This window comes from Dermochelys coriacea, chromosome 5, assembly GCF_009764565.3.
Source record: "Dermochelys coriacea isolate rDerCor1 chromosome 5, rDerCor1.pri.v4, whole genome shotgun sequence".
Lineage (NCBI taxonomy): Eukaryota > Metazoa > Chordata > Testudines > Dermochelyidae > Dermochelys > Dermochelys coriacea.
Genome location: NC_050072.1, coordinates 121,299,784 through 121,321,954, shown reverse-complemented (window position 1 = coordinate 121,321,954; position 22,171 = coordinate 121,299,784). Strand labels below are relative to the sequence as shown.

The 22,171-nt window shown below is 39.5% G+C and overlaps 1 protein-coding gene across 1 annotated transcript in view; it reads right to left on the bottom strand.

Annotated features, from left to right (window-relative positions):
* SVEP1 (sushi, von Willebrand factor type A, EGF and pentraxin domain containing 1) overlaps positions 1-22,171 on the bottom strand; it is a 170,313-nt gene that overhangs the window by 130,594 nt on the left and 17,548 nt on the right. The window lies entirely within an intron of this gene.

The window sequence follows — 22,171 nt, the reverse complement described above, 5'->3', positions numbered from 1 at the left end:
TTCTCATTCACTTCTTTGGCAATAAAAAGGGGCCTTCAAGTAAGTGTAAGTGGACCTTAGTGTAAATGAGAATCAGACCCTCAGTGTAATTTTTAAGCTGAAGGAATCCCTTTAACTGTAAATAGCACTGATGTAGATATATTGCCAGACCTGGGATCTCCTTATGCTATCACAACGTTACTCAGTTCAATCACTGCCCATGTTAGGGAGTGGACTGGATAACTGAAAAGCCTCTCTGATGACTATAACTGCACAAGAGCAATAGAAAAAGAGAGAATTTCAGTAATGGTGAAACAATCCTCTCTCCCCCCGGTCAAAAAAGAAAAAGAGATGTTTGCAGCAAAGCATCGAAAGGGACAAGAGAAAGAAGATACTTTTAGAAACCACACCTAAGAATTCTGCTGACATCAATTGCTTTTTCCTTTTAAAACACATTTCCTGATAACAGGACCTGTATTCCCATCACTTACATGGTACAGTCATTCTGCACAGTGCATATCACTGTAAAATTATGTGCCTACTCTGTCCATGTCACTGTGGCTTAATTGATAGGAACATTCCTTAGGTTATCAAGAGTACCATATCTATTGCCAATGGTGGAAACTACGGATTAATCAAACCTTATTGATCCTGGTGTCTTCAGGTGCCAACCGGCTGGGCTGCTTCCCCGATCTTACTTCTTTATGGAAATGGTCAGCAAAATAGGTGTCTGATCTCATTGCCCCCTACTTTCTGCTCTATCAGTAGGATTGGAAACATTTCAGCTCCTGTTGGTGTTTAATTGTTCTTTCCTTCTCCAGCAGACCAGAAGATGGCAGGCACTGGGCCACCAATGGGGTTTTCTTTTCACTGCTCCCTGTAAGAAGCCACTAGAGGATTTTGATTTAATTTAATTCTCCCTATGAAACCAGGGGAGTGTATACTAGGGAAGTGTGTGGAAGGGCCCTCTCTTCCCGTGATTGGGAGGAAGGAGATGCCTGTAAAGTGTCAGAAAAGCTTTAGGTGTATTCAGACAATCAGAGTTAGGAGTACTGAACAGTGTTCCTCTAGCTCTATAACTATCCAAGGATTCTGTTACTTCTGCAGCTGTCACCCACAGCAACTAGCAGAGGTGAAATAATGAATATCTGCCAATTTATATGTGTATGTGTGTACATACATGTGCATGCATGTATGTATGTATTTAAACCCATCCTTGGGAATAACCTATTATTACATTAGCCATAGCACCATTACTGGGAAAAGAGTTATGGAAAAACATCAGCCAGACTGACCTCTGCATTCTCCCCCTCATATATTCTTTCCTTGGATAAACAACTCCCACAAAGAAAGTCCCATATGCCTCTTATGTTTGTGAATCCCCTACATCTTGCTGATGACATTCAAGTCATAAATGGACTGCCTACTTTTATTCCACATCCATCTGTGGGTTTTTTCCTGGTAAAGAAATTACTAGAAAGCAACTTTGACATAGGATTGTGAGAAGGAAGCATATAGCAGACACTACAACACTTAAGTAGGCAGAAGTATAGGCTAAAACACTGCCTGAACCTAAACTAGAGACAAAGAAATCTAGTAAGGTCTGCAAAAATCAAAAGGAAGACTTTAATATAAACTATCCTTCTCTGGCTGCATGCAGAGATCTGCTATAATTACTAACTTAATATTTTAAATCATCCACCTGGAACAATTTAACTCGGTCAAGTGCAAATATAAAATTACATAGATGTCACAGATTTCATTGAATATTTAAGGGTGCAGTATTGAGTCACTTTTTTTTATCTATAAAAAATAAAAATAGTGACAAATTAAAGCCAATTTGTAAAAGGTAACATTCCAGCATTCTGGGATTCCCTATGTTACATCTGTGCAATTCCACTTCCTTCAGTTGAGTTACTCATGATTTACACCAATATAAGTGAGAAAAGAATCAGGCCTATTGAGTACAACCTTTCTGTCACAAGTAGTATAATAAAACCAGTGGGACTAAGAATTACTAATATTAATTTGTGACAGCAAATAATCGTAAGAATTGCACCATCCAGCCTTATGTGAGTAGTTAGTTTGCCCCAAAATTCTCCTTGTGCCTTGGCAGCAGCAAATTAAAGGCAAAAACTTCTAGAACAATAAATCTCACTGTCACCATCTGCAAGGTTCACAACCATGAGTGCCAAACCTCAGGCAGACTTGAAAAGCAGGGTAGAGACCCAAACCGACTGTATGTTTAGAATTAGAGGTCACCAACCCAGTAACAAATGGAACTCCTGAAGAAGTATAACAGTTACCAGGAGTCACCGACCATCCCCTGGGCATTCCAATCTATCTTGCCCCCACAAACTGGACTTAGTGATATTTGGCTGCCATACACCAAAGATTCAAAAGATTTGGGTTGTTCCCAGTCTCAAGGGACCGTCACTTACCCCAGGTCAATTTGTGTACCTCAGATCTCACACCAAGAGATAACTTGTAGCCAAACCGATAGTAAAACTCAAAAGGTTAAAATAGGAAAAGAAAGAGAGTTCTTTAGAGGTTAAATATATACACCAAAGGAATACATACAGTCTATGGTTTGAAAAGGTGACAGAGTTGTAGCACTCTGTTGGCAATGACTGCCTTTTAGGGTTCACCCAAGTTGACCCTTGTGACCTCTGCTTCTGTTTCCTAACTCCAGCTCTGTGAGAGTCCAAACAGCAAGAGAAAGAAAAAAATTCGAGTCCCTATTTATCCCTCTTCTTCCAGCATTAAGCTCATGGATACGTGGTGCTTTCTTTCACATAGCACCTTCGTGGCTGAGAGAGGCCATCAATAACCAAGTCTTTGTACTCATAATGTTCCACAAACCCATTTATGTGATGTTGTCTTAGTGGGCATGGACACATTCCCTTCCTGACAGGGTCACAGGTTCAGCAGGCATTTTTTGCAGTAAAAAACCAAAATTTACATATCCCACCTGCATGGGATACAGGCATTCCAAGTAAGATATGCAATGCAGCAACTTACAAGCATTCCATAGAGTCTAAACACCAAAACACATTCTTACAAGTGTAACATCTATGTTGAACAATACTAGCATACCAGGTGAGCTGGGCTGGTTTCCAAGCTATGAATTTGTTAGTGCTCAGCTGACACTTACAGCTTTGGCAAGAACTGGCACCTGGTCTGCCAGCGTCACACTAATCATGATCTCACTGCTAGTAAAAGTTGGCAAGTACTGGCAGGTTTAGTCTTTTTAACTGCTCTGTTTTGAAATCATTCACATTTTAAATGGTACTTGGACATTATTTTGGACTGGACTTCCTACTTTAAACTGAGAGATTGTACTAAGTGGAAAGCAAAACCTTCATGAGAAAGAGAATATTAATAAATTACAGTATATTATGATTTGCTAGCATTTCCATATTTACATTTGTATTCCTAGCTGTGACAAAGTCTGGCTTTAGAATTTTACAAGCCAAATTCAGGCCCTCAGTAAGCTTAACACAGACAAGAGCAAAAGCAATATTAAATATGGGGCCTTAGGCATACTAACAATGGTCCCAAATACTATATTTTGCCTGCCACACAAAATACTCGTCAGGGATCTGAATCATTTGCACCAGATGTGGAGCACCCAGGGCAGTGGGCATGTATGTTAAACCACACGTACCAAACTCCCTGACCCCAAGCCTTCCCCATGGACTTCTGGTGAGGACATGGCTTTCAAGTGGCATAGTTTTTGTATTTGGCATAGTTTTGTCAGCTATGTGCCCAGGGCGCAGCCTGAGTACATGAAAATTCTAGGAAATCCCTAATGTGAAGGCCTATCCCACAGGTCCTTGTTAAACAAACAAACAAACAAACAAACAAACAATCTGCAGCCTGGCTCCCTAAAAGTGTAATGAATTAGCAGAGCTAGTAAAACTGACAGGAGATTGGCTGTGCATGTGTGCCTCAAGGACCATTTCCTACATGGCTTCTCACACCTTGTCACCCTGCCCTTCCATTGGTCCTCGTTTTTATATTTGCATTTATGGCTTCTGTTTTTTGTCTCCTAAAAGGCCGTTTGTAGGAATGGAATTATGCTTCATCAAAATTTGAAATATTATAATGTTAGAAAAAAAAATCCTTGTCACATTTTGTAACCTACCTCTCCGCACTATGGAAAATATACAGCACTGTAAAGAAAATACCAGATAGGCACATATTAGGATTACAAGAAATATGCAAGAAAGTGGATTTAGTTAAAGATTTGATATATAGGAGTTGTAGAAAGATTGCAAAGGAAAACATCTAGCATGTCTATAAGTGCAAGAATCAGAAGAGGATTTATGCTAAGTCCCAGCATGTGGTGTAACTCTTCAATATTTCCCGTTATACCCAGCATGTGTTCTGCATTAATTTCAGACAGAAATGAATTTGCTCACCAGTCTGTCTTTTATCATTTTTTCTTGAAATAACTCCTCATTCAGCATTATTATTAGTGACTTAAAAAGCCAGATGTATGTTACAGTCTTATTTATTATATTTACACATTACGTCCCAATAAGAGGCATCGGTAGAACTGAAACAGAAGTTTAGATAATTCCATACATAGAAGCATCTATCAACCCTTCCATGATACACAGACACCATACCAACTATCAACCGCTAACAAGTGAACTGCAGCACTTTGAATAATCCCTCCACAGATCAAATTAGCTGTCATTTTTCTCAATGCGGCTGAAATAGTAATAATCAACTTTCAATGTATTTAAATTGTTCATCATTAAAATGCAGGTCAAGATACCCTCCCCACCACTCCATGGTGCAGAGGGGCTAGAGTGGGGCAGATTCCCCATCTGGTTCAGAGGCAGATAGGACAGCTATAGCCCACCAAGTCCTGGTGTCCCAGGCATAAAGAGTGTGGATGGAGCTCCTTGCTCTCCAGTGATTGTGGACTGGCAGAATGGGCCCAGAGAACATTAGAGCTGGTGTAAATTAGAGCAACCTTAGGGTTGCTCTAATCTATGCTAGGGATTGAACTAGCTTTTGGCTGCCCCTGGATTGAGAAGGTGGCATTAAGTCATATATGAGCTGAGTGTAATTTGACTAGCATGAGGATCTGACCCATGTATTTAGTTGCAGTTAGTATTATTGAAAAGCAATAACCTTGCTGAAAAGTGACAACATTATTAATATTAACAATACAGGGGAATACAGCCAACTCATTTGTATTCTGTATTAATACTAATTTAAAAATCAGAAGAGTATTAATGCAATACATGACTTAAAAGTATAAATACTTTAATAATAAAAATACTTTGTGGAGATGACAGGTTTCAGAGTAGCAGTCATGTTAGTCTGTGTCCGCAAAAGAAAAGGAGGACTTGTGGCACCTTAGAGACTAACAAATTTATTTGAGTATAAGCTTTCGTGAGATACAGCTCACTTCATTGGATGCATTCACTGAATTTTTCCACTGAATGCATCCGATGAAGTGAGCTGTAGCTCATGAAAGCTTATGCTCAAATAAATTTGTTAGTCTCTAAGGTGCCACAAGTCCTCCTTTTCTTTTTGTGGAGATGTAGAACCTCTAATCAGGATGTAAAACATTGAAAAACATTAAGACTCACAATCCCACTGGGTGAGGAAAATAAATATTATTATAGCCATGTTATAAGTAGGATAACTGAGGCACAGATAAAGTAAGTAAACTTGTTGCTTGCCAGGAGGTATTCACGATGTGATGGAAGACTACCGAAACTCATCAAGCCCTCGGATCACTACCCCTCCTGCTTCTCCCCGTGGGCGCCATGATACTGCCAAGATAACCTTGAGCGGATCACTGCATACAGGCTCTGGGAAGAAGGATAAAGGATTTGAGGAGCAAGTTGTGGTCGCCATCCTCCCTGGGAAGGAAGGTCCAGAACTGTCCACCGGGAAGTCAACGAATGGCAACAAGTGGGTCGGAGAAAAGGCTTTGGGTTCTTTGACCATGGGATGGTGTTCCAAGAAGAAGGATTGCTAGGCAGAGATGGGCTTCACCTAACCAAGAGAGGGAAGAGCATCTTCGCAAGCAGGCTGGCTAACCTAGTGAGGAGGGCTTTAAACTAGGTTCACCAGAGGAAGGAGATCAAAGCCCTGAGGTAAGTGGGGAAGTGGGATACCAGGAGGAAGCCTCACCAATGCGAAGAGGGGAAAGATCATGTCGCTGATCTGCTCGCAATGCTCCTACTTATACAGCCCAAATGCTGTTAGCCTTCTTGGCAACAAGGGCCACTGTTGACTCATATCCAGCTTCTGATCGACGTAAACCCCTATGTCCTGTTTCGCAGAACGCTGCCTACCACTCGCCCTAGGCTGTACAGGGTGGATTATCCGTCCTAAGTGCAGGACTCTGCACTTGTCCTTGTTGAACCTCATCAGATTTATTTTGGCCCAATCCTCTAATTTTGGGTCCCACACTACAAGAAGGATATGGAAAAACTGGAAAGAGTCCATCGGAGGGCAACAAAAATGATTAGGGGCTGGAGCACATGATTTATGAGAAGAGGCTGAGGTAACTGGGATTATTTAGTCTGCAGAAGAGAAGAATGAGGGGGAATTTGATAGCTGCTTTCAACTACCTGAAGGGAGGTTCCAAAGAGGATGGATCTAGACTGTTCTCAGTGGTAGCAGATGACAGAACAAGGAGTAATGGTCTCAAGTTGCAATGGGGGAAGATTAGGTTGGATATTAAAAAAAACATTTTCACAAAGAGGGTGGTGAAGCACTGGAATGGGTTACCTAGAGAAGTGGTGGAATCTCCTTTCTAAGAGGTTTTTAAGGTAAGGCTTGACAAAGCTGGGGCTTGGACTAGATGACCTCTTGAGGTCCCTTCCAGCTCTGATATTCTATGATTCTATGACTGCCCACTCCACAGTCAGAAATGGAAAACAGAAATCATGATTCCTGTTGTCACTACTAGACAGCATAATATTAAACAAAAAGTTTATCATTCAAAAGGACCCTATATGTCACTTTATTGTTGTGAAGAAAAGTTCTAAATACAAGCTGATACCAGCAAATATGTACATTTTACTTTGCACAATATTCCACTTGCATCCTTTAGTTGCTCACAAAAACAAAGGCATATTCCAGCTGGTTTTTTTTGGAAATATACAGTAGGGAAGGGCAAAGAAAGCAACAGAGACTGTTAGAAATATCCATATTTTGATATAATACCGTATTTGTGCACTTATGTTCAGTAATACAAGGATGTAGCTACCACTTTGGCACACATTTAAATCAAAAGTGAATAAGGCATGACACTGAAAAAAAAATAGCCCTTATTTAAGGCCTAAACTAATAAATGGGGGCAAAATCCTGACCACAATGAAAATAATGACAAATCTCCCATTGACTTCAATGAAGCCAGAATGTCACTTCTGGACTTCATGGAGGTCTAACCTGTGGGGATTAATACAAAGCACATCAAATCAGGTCCTCAACTGGTCTATACTGGGATAGCCTAATTGACTTTTATGGAGCAACATCAATTTACACTAGCTGAGGATCAGGAATATGCCATTTCCCCAATTCATACAGTAGTCTGATTTCAATAACATCTCTTTGTGTCCTAATTCCATGGTTTCCCACACATTCTTATGGCACGGATATTGTGCATAGCAAATTCTGAGCTTACCAAATGGTCACGCTAGGAAATTACATTATTTTAGTGTGTAAAGTCATTTTTTAGGTAAGTTTGGCTGTTCTGACATATAAAAAGCCTTTTCAAAAACTGATATGCGTGTTCAAATCCTTGCTTACTGTTCAATCCTTACTCAACAGTGGTGAACTGAAGCAATGCTGCTTTTGCTTCAGATGTGTAGCTGTTAGAGAAGGTTTTTCTGGTCATGAGTCTTTACATAATTACACACTTTAGTTTCTTAGTAAATCTTGCATCTTCCATGGTATGACAGCACTTGGCACTAAACACTGTAAATAATCCTGTTTTAAGAGCACTGGATCTGTGGGCTGCTTCCTGGAATTTAAATATATAAACATGCAAAAGGAACATCTCTACGTCCCCTATGTGCACTCAGTTCCCACTTTACTATTCCTGTAGTAAAATAAAATGTTTGCTCTGTTATCCTGTCTATTGTTTTATATTTTTGAACCTTAAACAGATTCAATAAATACAAAACTTCCCATGTATTAACACTTACAAAAGGATGAATTGAGACAGGAAACCCAGTTCTTTTCAGTATTGGTCTAAGAGCTGTACAGTGCATCAACCAACTCTACTTTTCTTTTTTTGTTTAAGGAAAGGGCCCTGGGTTGGGAGTGAACAGGTAGGAAGGAGAGGGGGGCAGCTGCAAAGGAGATGCAGATCAGAAACAGAGCAAACTCACGGAGTACCACTCATCACCAGCAACATGTGGCTTTTCCAGCTGTACATCAAGAAAGCTATCAATAAGTACGCTAACAAGGCAGCCTGAAAAATAACTTCAAACCTACCAGTGGACAAATTCATCCTTGGAGTAACTCCATTGACCTTTTCAGAGAGTTAAACCAGAGATAAATTTGGTAAAAAATTCCTAATTAGGGATCAAGCTTTACCTCTGGATTGATGATAATCATCTCCCATTAACTTGCATTACTTTAGTGAAAGCCACATGAATACATATGAAGGAAGAATTTAGCTCTTTATTACACACAACCAACCCCCAGCAACTTCTCACAAATCTGTGCTGAGGCTCAGGAAGGGAAAATGAAACATAGGCTCCATAAGCAAACACGATTAGCTGTTAGTTGGATGCCGCAGAGAATCTGTCCCACAGTCTAGAACCCTCACTGCGAACAGTATGGTCACTACCATGTAACTCAGACCACCCTGCAAAGGCACCCCATCCACCTGCTCAGCAGAACCTAGATAATCTTTGGTATTAATCTTTAAAATGTTGGGAACAAAGGTTTTACTTCAAGAGGGCAAGAAAAGGTATCCTCTCCTGTGGAATTTCCTACAATGAGATTGTTCTAGGACTAAACTTGGTTTCCAAAGTGTCCATCTGCCCCGTGCTGCCCCTTTCTTATTCTAGAATGCATTCTGAGACACTTCTTTCAAGCCTTGAAATTCAAGGGAGCTGAATTTAAGGTTCAAAGCATGTACCACAAACTCTCCTGTTAACCCAAATTAGGAAATTGGCATTGATGGCCACTTCACCAACGGCACAGAAGATCCACAATAGCTTAAGGGATTCCTGATTTGGGGGTTTTCTGCTCCTTCCTCGGGCAAACATTCCACCAACGTCACTGAGAATTTTGCATGAATAATGAATTGCAGGCCACCATTATTCCATTCCTTTTGGGATATTTCTCCTTTCTGCATTCTCTGTAAATCCCATGGACAATAACAGAAGTTATGCACCACAAAAATAAAAAAAAAACCAACCCAGACCTTCTTAGTTTGCAGATCAGAGAAGCTCCAGCTGCTGAACCACAATTTGGGAATATAACAACTTAAACTACTAGCAGGACAGTTAAAGTCATTAAGTCATTTCTGCCAGATCCTCAACAAACTGCTACTCCAAATTAGCGCCCAACTTGGCCTCCCCGCAATGTCCATTATTTTTGTTTTATCACTTAGATATACTTTTCAACAATAATGTTTATAACCCTATGAAGCAGTATCTCCAAGTACTAGAGACCTAGCACATGACTCTGCAGATTGCGAACATATGCCATTATTTCCTTGTTTATTTACTAAGCAGCTGAGGACAGGAGTCAGACAGTTTTTGGTTAACTCGAGAGCACTGAGGCACATGCAGCCCGTTTAGGCCAGTAATTATAAAACAGAAGTGGTGCCTTTGCCAATTGTTTTGCACAATACTGTGAAACTGTTTTGTTTCATTTTAAGTTTTTCATCTGTGCATAGTTCAATAAACTTCTGCAATTCTGATTTTATAGCCTCCTCTAGATTTTCTGAATCTTTGCCATCCCCTGTTGATTATGGTGATTATATACCATTCTCGCTCTTGTCTGCTAGCTATGAAAAAAATTCTGAGGAATTTCTGGTAGCATTGAGTTCTTTTTAAATGATTGGAATAATGTAGTTCCAAAAAAAATTGAGGATTTTGTTTTATAAAGGGACCTGGAGGGAGCAATGAGACCCACTACCGTCTGAAGTAACAGTGGGTTGGTTAGAAAATATCTGAGAGAGGCCACCTTCTTAGCATCAAAAGAGGTTCTAGGTTTTGTTTGTCATTCTTGTTTTTTCTTAATTTTTGCTTGTAAAATATCGATCTAAGGAAGGATCTGGCTATTAGTAAAGCAATGTGAATTGCACGACAACACAATGATTGACTGGGATTTGAACTCACTTCACCTAGCCCTGTGACATTCTGTTAGCCTACATTACCTTCACCACAACAAGGCTTAATTAATTCAGACAAGTTTTAGACAGAACAATGCGGGCTTGATACTTGGCCTGGCCAATCTATGCACCATAGAGAACCAGCAGAGGGTACACACACAAAAAAAGAGTAGCATGGCCTTAGTACTCTCACAGCCCTAAGGACAGTATTGACCCCATGGGGTTGATACACTAGTTAGAGATCATCAGGATATAGCAACACTCCGGTAATCCTGCCTCCCTAGCCACACCTTTGAGACTCCTCCCTATGCTAGCTCTACACCATGTTAGAATTTCCCCATAAAGTAGGAATTCTCACCTGGATCATTAAAGTTGATTTAAGGCTCCGAAGCACTCCCAGAGCCTATGCACTAAAGATATCCCAATGCAATTTGTAATGTCCAGATTATTAAATCCCCAAACACAGATTTTAAAACGGAAATTAATAGATTGATGCCTCAAAAAGCTAAGCAGCCAAGCAGAAGATAGTGAAGATTTTACAAGACTTTTTGATGTTCACTATCTCATGCTGTACGTGGTGAAATGATACACTGTCTCCCTTAACCCCAATCCTACCCTTTGGCTTTAAGGGGGATTTTGCCTATTTAAAGACTCCAGGATCAGGCACTCAGCATGTCCTCTTTTCAAATGAGAGCTGAACATTACTGAAGGCAGCAGGCTCATCACACTTTTGTCTGCATCCGCCTATCTGAATGACCTCCTCTTTATGAGATCTTTCCCTACAGAGATGGACAAATAAGAGTATGTCTACATTGCACACTCCTTAGAGTGGTGTGTAGAGTACACACATTACATGTCCCCCTAGCATGGGTATAAATATCAGTGTAGACACTGCTTAGGAGAATAAAGACACATCTGAACCCTGTGGGTATGTTCCCTATATGGCTCTCTACATGCCCAAGCAGTGCCTCCTCTGTCTACTCGTAGCTTCCTGCTGCTGGAGCCTTGTCCCTGCTGCAGCAGCTCCCCAGTGACACCTATAACTACACAACACAGTGTGGGCACAGCCTGCCTTTCACTGCAACATGTAGCTACACGTACACACTGGTGCAAGAGCAAGAACATTCTTGCATGGCCCATAGTATACACTCTCTGAGCATTAGTCATGATTAAATGTCAATTTAATGCCTTTACTAGTGCTTATAATTATTCAGTCTTTGATTCTGAGCCAAAATGTCTGTTACTAAGAAACACTCTTTTCCAATTAGTTAGGTTCATGAGGCAATTAATTAATGCTATCCTTCTGTGCTGGAAGGGTGCCACTGTTATTTCTGAGCAGGGTCCAAATATTTCTGCACTACTCTGGACCATAAATTAGTAAAGGATGCAAACAAAAGTTTGCTAAACTGCCTCCGAGACCTACAGGCAGATGAAGTGCTGTAGGTTGTGTCTCATTATATGACAGTAGACTGCAGAAGTTCTATAATAGTAGTAAGAATAAATCAATTTACAATATCATTAATGGGAAAAGTTAAGAATTTATAGACTGTTTTGTACAAATAGAACATTAGCACATAATATCTTTAATACTTGAGTATTCTTTGTCCTAATGTGCAAAAGGTTATTGTCAAGATTGCAGCTTTAAACTACTATTTGTGTTGGGGAAATGGGTAGTATGAGATTATGCACCAACGAAGGACTCCACAACTCAGAACATTGCAGGAGCAAACAACAGTGCCTGATACATTTTCTAAAGGGTATAGGGAGTACTCTCACCCCACTAGCTGGTGTGGAGAGGACAGGGATGTTAATTTCTTTCCCACTGGAGCATAAGGACTTCCCCTCGAGAGGTCTGGAACCCCTTTAGCTCTTAAATTCCTGTTAAGAGGTAGGTTAGGTAATCCAGGCCCACCTACTCCACTGGGTGCCAGCTCATGGTCCTTAACCCGGGCAGATAGAATCAATCCTCCACCAGTCCCTGGGGAGCTTAGCCTGAGCAGAGACTGCAAAATTTGACCCTCAAAGTGTTGTGAAAGTGAAAGGCTTGACCTCTGAGGGTAAAGAATTGGAGTATTTACATTTCAGTATTTCCTTTGTTATGCAGGTCAGACCAGAGGATTGTAATGTCCCTTCCGGCATTAAAACTATGAAAGACAGCTAGAAGTGCAGAAAAAGCCACTCATCTAAATTTCTCCAAGGACCCAGTTAAAATGTACCTACCTTCCACAGTGTGGAATCACAGAGGTGATAGTTTTCCCCAGTTTCTGTCACAATGAACCTTATCTCTCAACTGCCCCTCATTCTAGAACAATAAGGTATGTCACTCGTTCTAGTCCTCATATTGCCAATGTTCCACAAAAATCTGGTGTCCTCTCACTTTCATTCTTGAAAATTATTTACACCAGAAATACAGGATCATATTATGCACACTAATAGAATTTATCTCACAGCATTTTAAGTTTCCTGCATGAAGAACTTTTGTGTGTCCCTTGTTTTGACTCTGGGCATGGGTGGGTTGAGAGGTCTGGTTATTACCATTACTACCAACCTCGAATGGGTTGCCTAGTGAGGTGGTAGAATCTCTGTCCTTAGAGGTTTTTAAGGCCAGGCTTGACAAAGCCCTGGCTGGGATGATTTAGTTGGGGTTGGTCCTGCTTTGAGCAGGGGGTTGGACTAGATGACCTCCTGAGGTCCCTTCCAACCCTGATCTTCTATGATTCTATGAAGCTGGGCACTTCTACTCAGAAATTAAAAACATAAGTCTTTAAAATATCATGGCAGTCCTATTAATTTAAAGTACCCACATGCTGTGTGTGTAGATGTTTCTATGTTCCATCCACAACTGTGACTTTTCCTGCTTTTATTTTTTTTTATTAGTGCTACTGAACATTTCTATTTATATAGCATTTTGTGGCATTGATACACCTAAATCATGATAATAAAATAAAATAAAATAAAATAAAATAAAAAAGTGCTCTGTTGTTATTGTCCACACCGATATGAACCTGAGAGGAAGTCTGGAGTATTGCCCTTACAATGCAGATGGAAATGCAACCCCCAACCGCAAGGCAAGAGGACTTTGTCTGGACTGGTGGGAACACAAGGATCGTAGCTCCCTGAAGAGCCTCCCCCAACTGGGAATTGAGAGGGGATTAAACAGGAGGAGGGAATGGGAGGTTTCACCTGAGCCGGTGGGCAGGCCAATGCGGCTCAGGGTAAGCCATTGGACCTTGTGCACCTGAGAGAGGTTATATTAACCCCCTCCAGCCTGAGACCCCTCTCAGGCCTGTCTTTCTTTCCATGCATCCGGGGCAATGTTAATGCTGCTTGCTGCTCTGTACTGACCTAATCCCTCCAACAATCACCTATGCAAAAAATCAATTTGAAAAGGGAGACATCTGCAAAATTAACAGCCAGAATAATGAAGGAAAATCCTTGTTCTTTATCTTCTCACATTGTTGTTGCAGAAGCAAACTGCACACTAAATTAATATGGAAATTTTGCATGAAGTTTATCGTGGCATTTATCAGGGAACACCCTTTGCTTGAACTTTATGGGCCTTATAACTAATTTTTTTTTTAGTTATTCTCAGTAGGTTTCTTTCGAGCTCATGGAAAAATATGAGAATTGCCTGGTGGTGAAAACAGCGAGCCAAACCCTTAGCTGCTGTAAGTAGATGCAGCTCCATTTAAATCAATGGAGCTACACCCATTTACACCAGCTGAGGATTTGACCTAGTCCCTCTAATCTCCACCCATATTAATCAAACACTCTCTCCTTGTGGGTAAAGATATTGACTTTTGGTTTAAAGGCGACAAGTTCAAATTGTAATAAGGTTCTATACAGTTCCACAAAAAATATCTATGCATTCTTAACTTTTCCTATCAATGGTAACACATATACATTTATTTTTACCATTTTTACAGAGCAAAAACATTTCACAGTTAATAAAAGTCATGGGGGGGCAGGAGAGAAGGGGAATACAGAACAGTTATGTTTTAAACGTTAAAGAAACCAAGTGCTGCAGTGTACAATTAGAGAAAGAAGGGGAATGAGTCACTCGTTTCAAAGGGCCTGATCCAAAGCCCATTAAAGTTAACAGAAAGATTCCTGCTGACTTCTAATCAGGCCTAATATCTCTATTATAACAAGGCTATGGGCAAAAACATGGCTCATTTGTTCTGCTAAAAATAAAGGTGGGGCACAGAATGGGGACCAGAGCAGATGGACATGATATCTAATTTCTCTCTTTACATTCATGCAGGCCAAGTACTAAGCTGTGTTTAAACTATCACGTTGCCAGTTTATGGGGTGAATTCATTATCTGGTTCCAGAGGTTGTTATTTTAGTGTGTCTAAAGAACTGAGTCTGGATACAAATTCTGTTCTGAAGATGATGAGATCCGCATGTCTTTCTCTTCTGCATGGAGTCTGTGTGGCCAACCCCACCTCTCAGTTGTGGTAATCAGTTCACTAATAAAAAAACCAACAACCTTCCATTCCTTCTTAAATCTGTATTCATATAAAGCTTTAGTTTTGCTACAGTCTTCTTTTCACAAAGTTTATGCGGCAAAATCAGATCACTTGGGATTTATTTTGGCATAAGCAACATTTCCCAGAAATCTGTCAAATCCTCCCCTTTAACCACTACACATACACAGTGCCATATGAACCTCCTTTTGTATTACTGGGTAAATATAAGGAGGGAGGAATCAAGAGAAAATAAGCTTTCATCAAGAACTCCCCATCTTCATGAAAGAAGTGACACTTGTGTGGCTCATAATTTACTTCAATGCCAGGAACCATTTATAATGTATGCAAAATCATTACTGTAATAGAGTACAAGATACCACTCATCTGACTTCATAATCTGAATAAGAGCCATTCCTGCCATATCAAAGCACACAATAATGAAAAACATAACTAAGGCTCCCACACTGTTGCTTTAAACTAATATTTACTAGTAAATGATCTCCTTAAATCAAGGATTTACCGGCATATATTTGTTATTGCCAAAACAAAGGAATATTTCTAATATTTGCTACATTACAGTAAATCTGGTAGCATTCCACACCAGTTCAGTGTGGCCTTTCCTTTGCTTCCTAATCTGACAAGTAGCGTGAAGCATTATTAAATGAGTTTCCAAAGACAAATCAGGAAAAGTTGGGTTTATATGGGCAAGTGTTTCTTTAAAACAAAAATACCTCTATTTTTTTTTAGCACATAAGTCGAAAAAAAACAACCCCCCCCAAAACAAATATCGTATAACTTTTATCTCTATCCCTTTCAAGTCAAAATGACTATCACCTTATTATTTTCAAACAAAACAGTAAAGTTTATAAATATTTTTCTAATTCTCTTTTAAATTCCTAAAATTATGATTTTTAAATGGAAATTACCTTTCTATTATCTAAGCCAAATCCATGCATATTCTTGTCTGCATCGTTTGTCAATTTCCCACACACGTCTTCCCATCAATTTATCAGTGTCTCTGTGCTTAATCTTCAATATCTTTAGGATTTCACACCTCCATTTACATCTTTTGCACTTTTAATTCATAATGCCATGTTCAAACCATTGTCTGGAAAACGTCAGACAGTATAAAGAACCAAAGAATGATGACAATGAACACTTGCACTGATGAAAAGTGGGCACGGATCCCTAACTGGTTAGCTGGGGAAACCCTACATCCCTCTCTCTTGTTTGGGTCGGTATATTTCTCTCTTCTCTTTCTGTTACAGTTGGTCATTTTAATATAGTATATTAATGTACAAGCCACAGTGCACTATCATAAAATGTATAAATCGAAAAGCTAAAGAAAATAATCCATAGCATGATAAAATTCCACTACAGAGGAGCATTTTTAAATAAGTAAATGCACCCAGAATTTATCGCCAAGGATGCTGGGAAGTTAAATTCACTGTTTGTAAAACTGTCTGAGCCAATTTGAGCATCCAAGTGTAGAATTTGGATGTCAAAGCACAGAACTGGATGTAGAAATTTTTCAGCTCTTTTTGATTTATTAAAACTAATTTACAGCATTTTTTTGTTACCAAGAATTACAGCACAAGATAACATACCATCATTTGTAGCACCCAGGCATTTAATATTTTTCCTGAACAGATTTTCCTCTTTCCATCTACCAATTCATGGCCTCAGCAGAAATTCTTTTTTTTTTACCAAGATCCAAACTATAGATGACCAAACCATTTGGACAAAACAGGAATCAAGTCACACCTTTGCCCAACCAGCAAAATGAACCAGAAATTTCACTGAGATGAAGGCAAAATATCTTACAATCCATTTCTCCATTCTCCCCTTCTTGAACCTCTTTCCTCACCCACCTTTTACTGGTGGGATCTCAGCCAGCTGCTGATGCTTCTCCAGTGTGATTTTCATGGTAGTCACAAGGCAAAATGCACAGCACACCTTGGAAGCCTCAAACCCATGCACTCTCTGACTTCCCAAGCATACGGTACACTCTGGGGTGTTACTCCAGAGCACGAAAAAATGGACAGTGGCTGGCCCAGCCCCACCACTTGCTACCACTGCAGGGAGGAACGTTACTGAACCTCTTCCTGAAAACTACAGCGGGCAGAGAAAGGGCTATCTAGATTCCAAAGAGGAGCAGAATCCTCCCTACAGCAAAAGATACCAGAGTAGCTGCCCTAGCATTCTTTGGATAGCTTATTGGAATCTTGATTGGTATCAAGGTTCTTCCTGTCCTACTGAGTAAACAATTACTAATAAGACATATACATTAAATTTCGTAAAAATCACCAGGAGCCCCACAAAAAAAAAGTTCTTTTTTTTTTGTAAATCTTGTTCACCGCCCCCGGCTCCCACATACCCACACCAAGCTTTCCTTTGCATTTCCAAGTTAGAACAACCTTGAAAATCTCATAACAAAACTCAGTTGAGATCACCACATTTGGGTCCAAACCTTGAAAAACCAAGAGTTTTGCCCACTGACAACACAAAGTTATAAGTCTGCTCAAGCTCACTCATGCTGGGCCCAGATGTTCTCAAAAAACTCTCACAAATCTTTCAACAGACTTGGTCTGGATTTCAAGTTTGTAATGAAGCCAAAATTTCATGAGGTTTCAGGTTTCATTGCAAAGGCTTTGCACAGCTCTAACAAACATACTATTTGCTTGCAAAACTGATCTGTCATATAGTCGGATGATAATTGCTTTGTTGCATCCCTGTTAGAAATATGTTAGAAGCCTGGACAGCTTCTTGAACTGTTCATCCAGATGGTACTATTTAAATTCCCCACTGCCGTAATTATTCACATTCCATTCTCATGCAGCAAAGTAAAAAAAAAAAAACAACAAAAAAAATCATGTCTACATTTAACATATGCACTTAAATTAGCTTTGTTATAAAATCTTCTATATACTAATTCGTGCTTTGCCAACCACACATCTTCTTCATAAATGGCATGTGCTGTAAAAAATGAAGTCCATATTTTTCAATTAAAGAACACATAGAAGGAACTTGTCTTATTGATGGAAGACGACTGTCATGTCAGAGACAACAGGACAATGTTTAGGGGCATGATTAGATTTAACTGGTAAAGTGGCCACCTAGGGCACCACATTTCAGGTGGCATCATGTCTTTGAGAGGCGATCCATTCCATGAAGAGCTCGGTTGCCAAAGAACTCTGCTTCTGAAAGCCTAACCTTAAATAACATCATTGCAGGTGAAGGGAGGCTGTGAAGAAGATGCATTCCCTAACCTAGCAAGAAAGCGAGGCTGAAGCAGATAAAGAGGTTCCATTTTAGCATTCTGTGTGGCTTGGAATAGAATGAACTTTAACAGGCTATCTTAAAAATGACAGGATAGCAGCAACATCTTAGGTCTATCTCTGTACAATGGCAGAGAATAAAGGCAATTTTTTTTTTGCTGACCGACAGCTGCTGTGTTTTTATCTGAGAGTCTACATAAGTTTGAAATGTGATAGGTGCACCAATGGAAGAGGAAGGAAACATAAGATATCTGCTTTGTTCATCTAGGGATGTTTGTGGGGGAGAAACCAAAATATTCTTCATTGGGGTTGCACAACACGTAGGGCCAGCCATGATATTAGCAGCTTTCCACGTATGTACATCTCCAAGTACAATTTAGCACTCTGATATTTCTCCGAGTGTCTCTTTCTTCCATCATTCTGTCTCATATTTTGCTTTCTATGGACTTCCTTTGTCACAACTGCCATGGAAATCTCTGAATGTGTGTGATTCCTGTGTGGGCAATGACTAACTTAACTGTTTGTTTGTCTGTATAAAGCAGAGAACACTTGGTCTGCTCCTCTTTATATGGTAAATCATTCACAATACTGGAGGTGGTTTAGGGCCAATTTCTACTGTCTGATGTTGAGCATGTGGCTCTCATTTTATTTTATGGAGACTTTTTAGAGGCCATTTTTGGGTAATTAGGGAAGTAATTGACTTTACACAGTTATTTTGTTGCTTCATATATAATGTTATAAACCACGTGTCTAACCACAGGCATAAATATAATAATTTTAATTAAAAAAGCACATTGTGACCAAAAGCACTCCTGTATTCACATCCTACACACTACTGTAATCATCTTTGTACAAAATATGTGAGCTATTTGTGAGATATCATTTGAAATTTGTGAGATATCATTTGAAAACTAATAACTCACTGGTCAATAATATCATGGTGAAATGTAGGTAGCAACATTATATGTAAAGTTATGAAATCCTGCTATGATGTTGTTAGCGCATGTTCAAAACCACTCAGCCCTGCCTAGGCAAAGGTTGTTAAACAGGTCTATCCTATCCAGAGAAATGTGTGTTTACCTCAATTTACAGATAAGTAGTAAACAGGTCCTCAAGACAGCAAGGGGAGGAAATGAGAGGAGACGAATCAAATTTGCATTTCAGCAAACACAGGCGAGAAGAAAGAGCATAGAGACTCCATCACCACCAGACTCCATGTCACCTCCTTTACAGTTTGAATAATCTTTGTTTTGAAGAGGTAACCTTCAGAAGAATCCACTTTCAAGGTTCACTGGACTATAAAAGAAAGGAGGCAGATAATCCCAAGTTCCCTCTCTTGCTCTTTCACCTAAGATGACAAATGCACCAGCAACCTCTGGGAAAGATCCTGACCAAGGAAAAGGTCAGTCACCATCTTGCTGGAAGACTGCAGGTGAGAAAGGCCATCTTGAACAAAAGCCTGGAACCAAAACTTGGCAGATTAAGTTTTAGACTTTTAAATGCTTTCACTTTTATTTACTTGTAACCATTTCTAACTTTCTCTCTTACACCTGAACTCACTTAAAATACCATCTTCTTTTGTTAATAAACTTGTTTTATTTTTTAATATAAACCAATCCAATGCTGTGTTTAGACTGAACTATTTGGTGACTCCAGTCAAAGTAGCAAACTGTTGAATATTGACTCTTTACAGGAACAACAAACCTTTAATATCTGAACTTTCCAAGAGAAGGCTGGACAGCACAGAACACACATTTTTGGGATAATCTGGGACTGGGAGTGTGTTGGGGTCCTGCTGCAAGTAGTAACCAAGGCTGATGGAAGCTAGAGTGTGGCTGGTGTGTTGCTGACGGGCTGCTGGGGTCAGAGCTGCTAAACAAAGCTGCAGCTATACAGAGACACTGAGCATGAAACCTGCACGCTGCTAGGCTGTTTGTGAGCAGCCCAAGTTGGGCACTACAACAGCAAATCATTGTGAGACACCCAACATTGCGGGGCAGGTAGTGACACAGTCCGTCACTGGTCTAGATTGTACCCCAGATGATGTGACATGTATATACATCAGAGGAGGAGAACAATTTGCTTTCTTGATGAAAACTCTATGCGCAAGTCATATTCTTTGAATTAAACATGATCTACAATGGTATCCACAAGCTTAAAAAATTGAAAACTAAAGGCAGCACAATTAATCACAGTCCATCAAGTCCCACCAAAGCAACTTGCCAGCAGCATTTCCACGCGTTATACCATGAATAAGAGCTAGCATGCAGTCTGCAAATTCCTCATGCTTTACGAAACCATACTTATGCTCACCAGGGGAAAGTTCAATAAAAAATGCTGGAATCTATTTCAGAAAACAAGATTTCAAAATACGTTTTTCTTTTAAGGATTACATGTGGCCTTTTGTTTCTCTCTCTTTCCTAAGAGGCAATACAACACTTCAGCAGATTAAGTTTTAATTGCAAGAATAGGCCAATTCTATCCAAAAATACAAGTGTGTAACTTTCATTAACTTTGCCAGATGATGCACATGAAAAGCAGATGGCAGAACTTGGCACTTCACTGGCATTGCATATAATACAGGATATCTTGTAAAACTTCGATTTAACAGATGATTTCTGATGTGCTATTGAAATAACACTTTGTTCTGCAGTTGCCAAATGCACATTTAAAGAAGTTATGGGTTTACACTGTTTTTGTTCAGGGGCACATTCATGTTAGAGCAGACCCTTTTTAACAGAAGAGACAAAGTGCAGGATCTGGTGATAGTTCTGTAATGACTGGCCAACTTGAAAACGCATTTGACTTCTGCCGTAGTTAATAAAAAACAATATTTAACTATACAAACTACTGAGAGGTATCAGTGTTGAATACATTTGCCATATTTTGCCATAAGAATGCTCCTTCTTGCGAAGCTGAGCCTGAAAGAATCAGATTAAAAAAACAACACCTTTTTAAATTGAATTAGGATTGATAATATATTTCACTTAAAACAACTGGTAGAATGAAATATTCTTGAAAGCAAAGAAATTTGAAGTTAAAGTATGACATGCTCAGATTCCCACAGCTCCCATTGGCTGGGAACAGCGAACCACAGCCACTGGGAGCTGTGGGGGGCTGTGCCTGCAGACGGTCAACGTAAACACAATGTCTCGCAGCCCGCCAGCAGATTACCCTGATGGGCCACGTGCTGAAGGTTGCCGACCTATATATACCTTCCTATACCTTACTCATCCCTCTCACAGAGATCTGAGAAGATACCCTCCTCGCTTAGGTCCCAGATCTATCGGTGTCCTTTGCACACTACCCTTTGAGCAAATAGCCTGAGAACAGTTACAAATGATAGTGAACAACCACATAACCTTAATTTAAAAAACAAAAATTATGAAACATCATGAAAGGCCATAATGTTGTTGTAATTCATATACTCAGCAGAGCAGGCTTACATTTCACGAGGCAGCTGGTGAAAATTTTGATTACACACGTGAGAGCTTGGAGACAGAATTAAGATTGGTATAAATCAGTATTAACTTTATCTTACATTTCTTTTTCTGGTGATATTTCATTACAACTATTTCTTTTAACTATCTTATAAACTAAGTAGAAAAAAAGTGAAGAAGTGTTTTGATTATTGTGATATTTCTCTCCCATAAAAGTTAATGCAATTGGACACAACTTGTTTATCCTTTTTACAAGCATATTTTCCCTTCACTTATTGTAATCATTCCATTATGTTTAAAAAGCATTTCCTTAGATGATCTTCCAATTGCAAGAAAACTTTAATTTGAATTTGGTTTTGTTTGTAAAAAGGGATTTTATAGTGACAAAATGGCTGATATTCATCCATCCATATTTTCATAATAACTCTTATCACTGTAGCATCCAGTGCTTCCCAGAATTGAAAGCCAATTCCACAAAAGACCAGTGCAATCATTTCCCTCCTTATTTCCCTTCAAGCAGTTCAGGCTATATATGTGAAAATTAAGTAATAAATGAATGTCTACTGTGAAGCTGTGTATTGCATCTGACCATTTCATCTTTGTTCATAGACAATGCTATATGGAATCCAGGAATTCAAAAATTTGGCCTTCAATAAATGTCTCTATTTC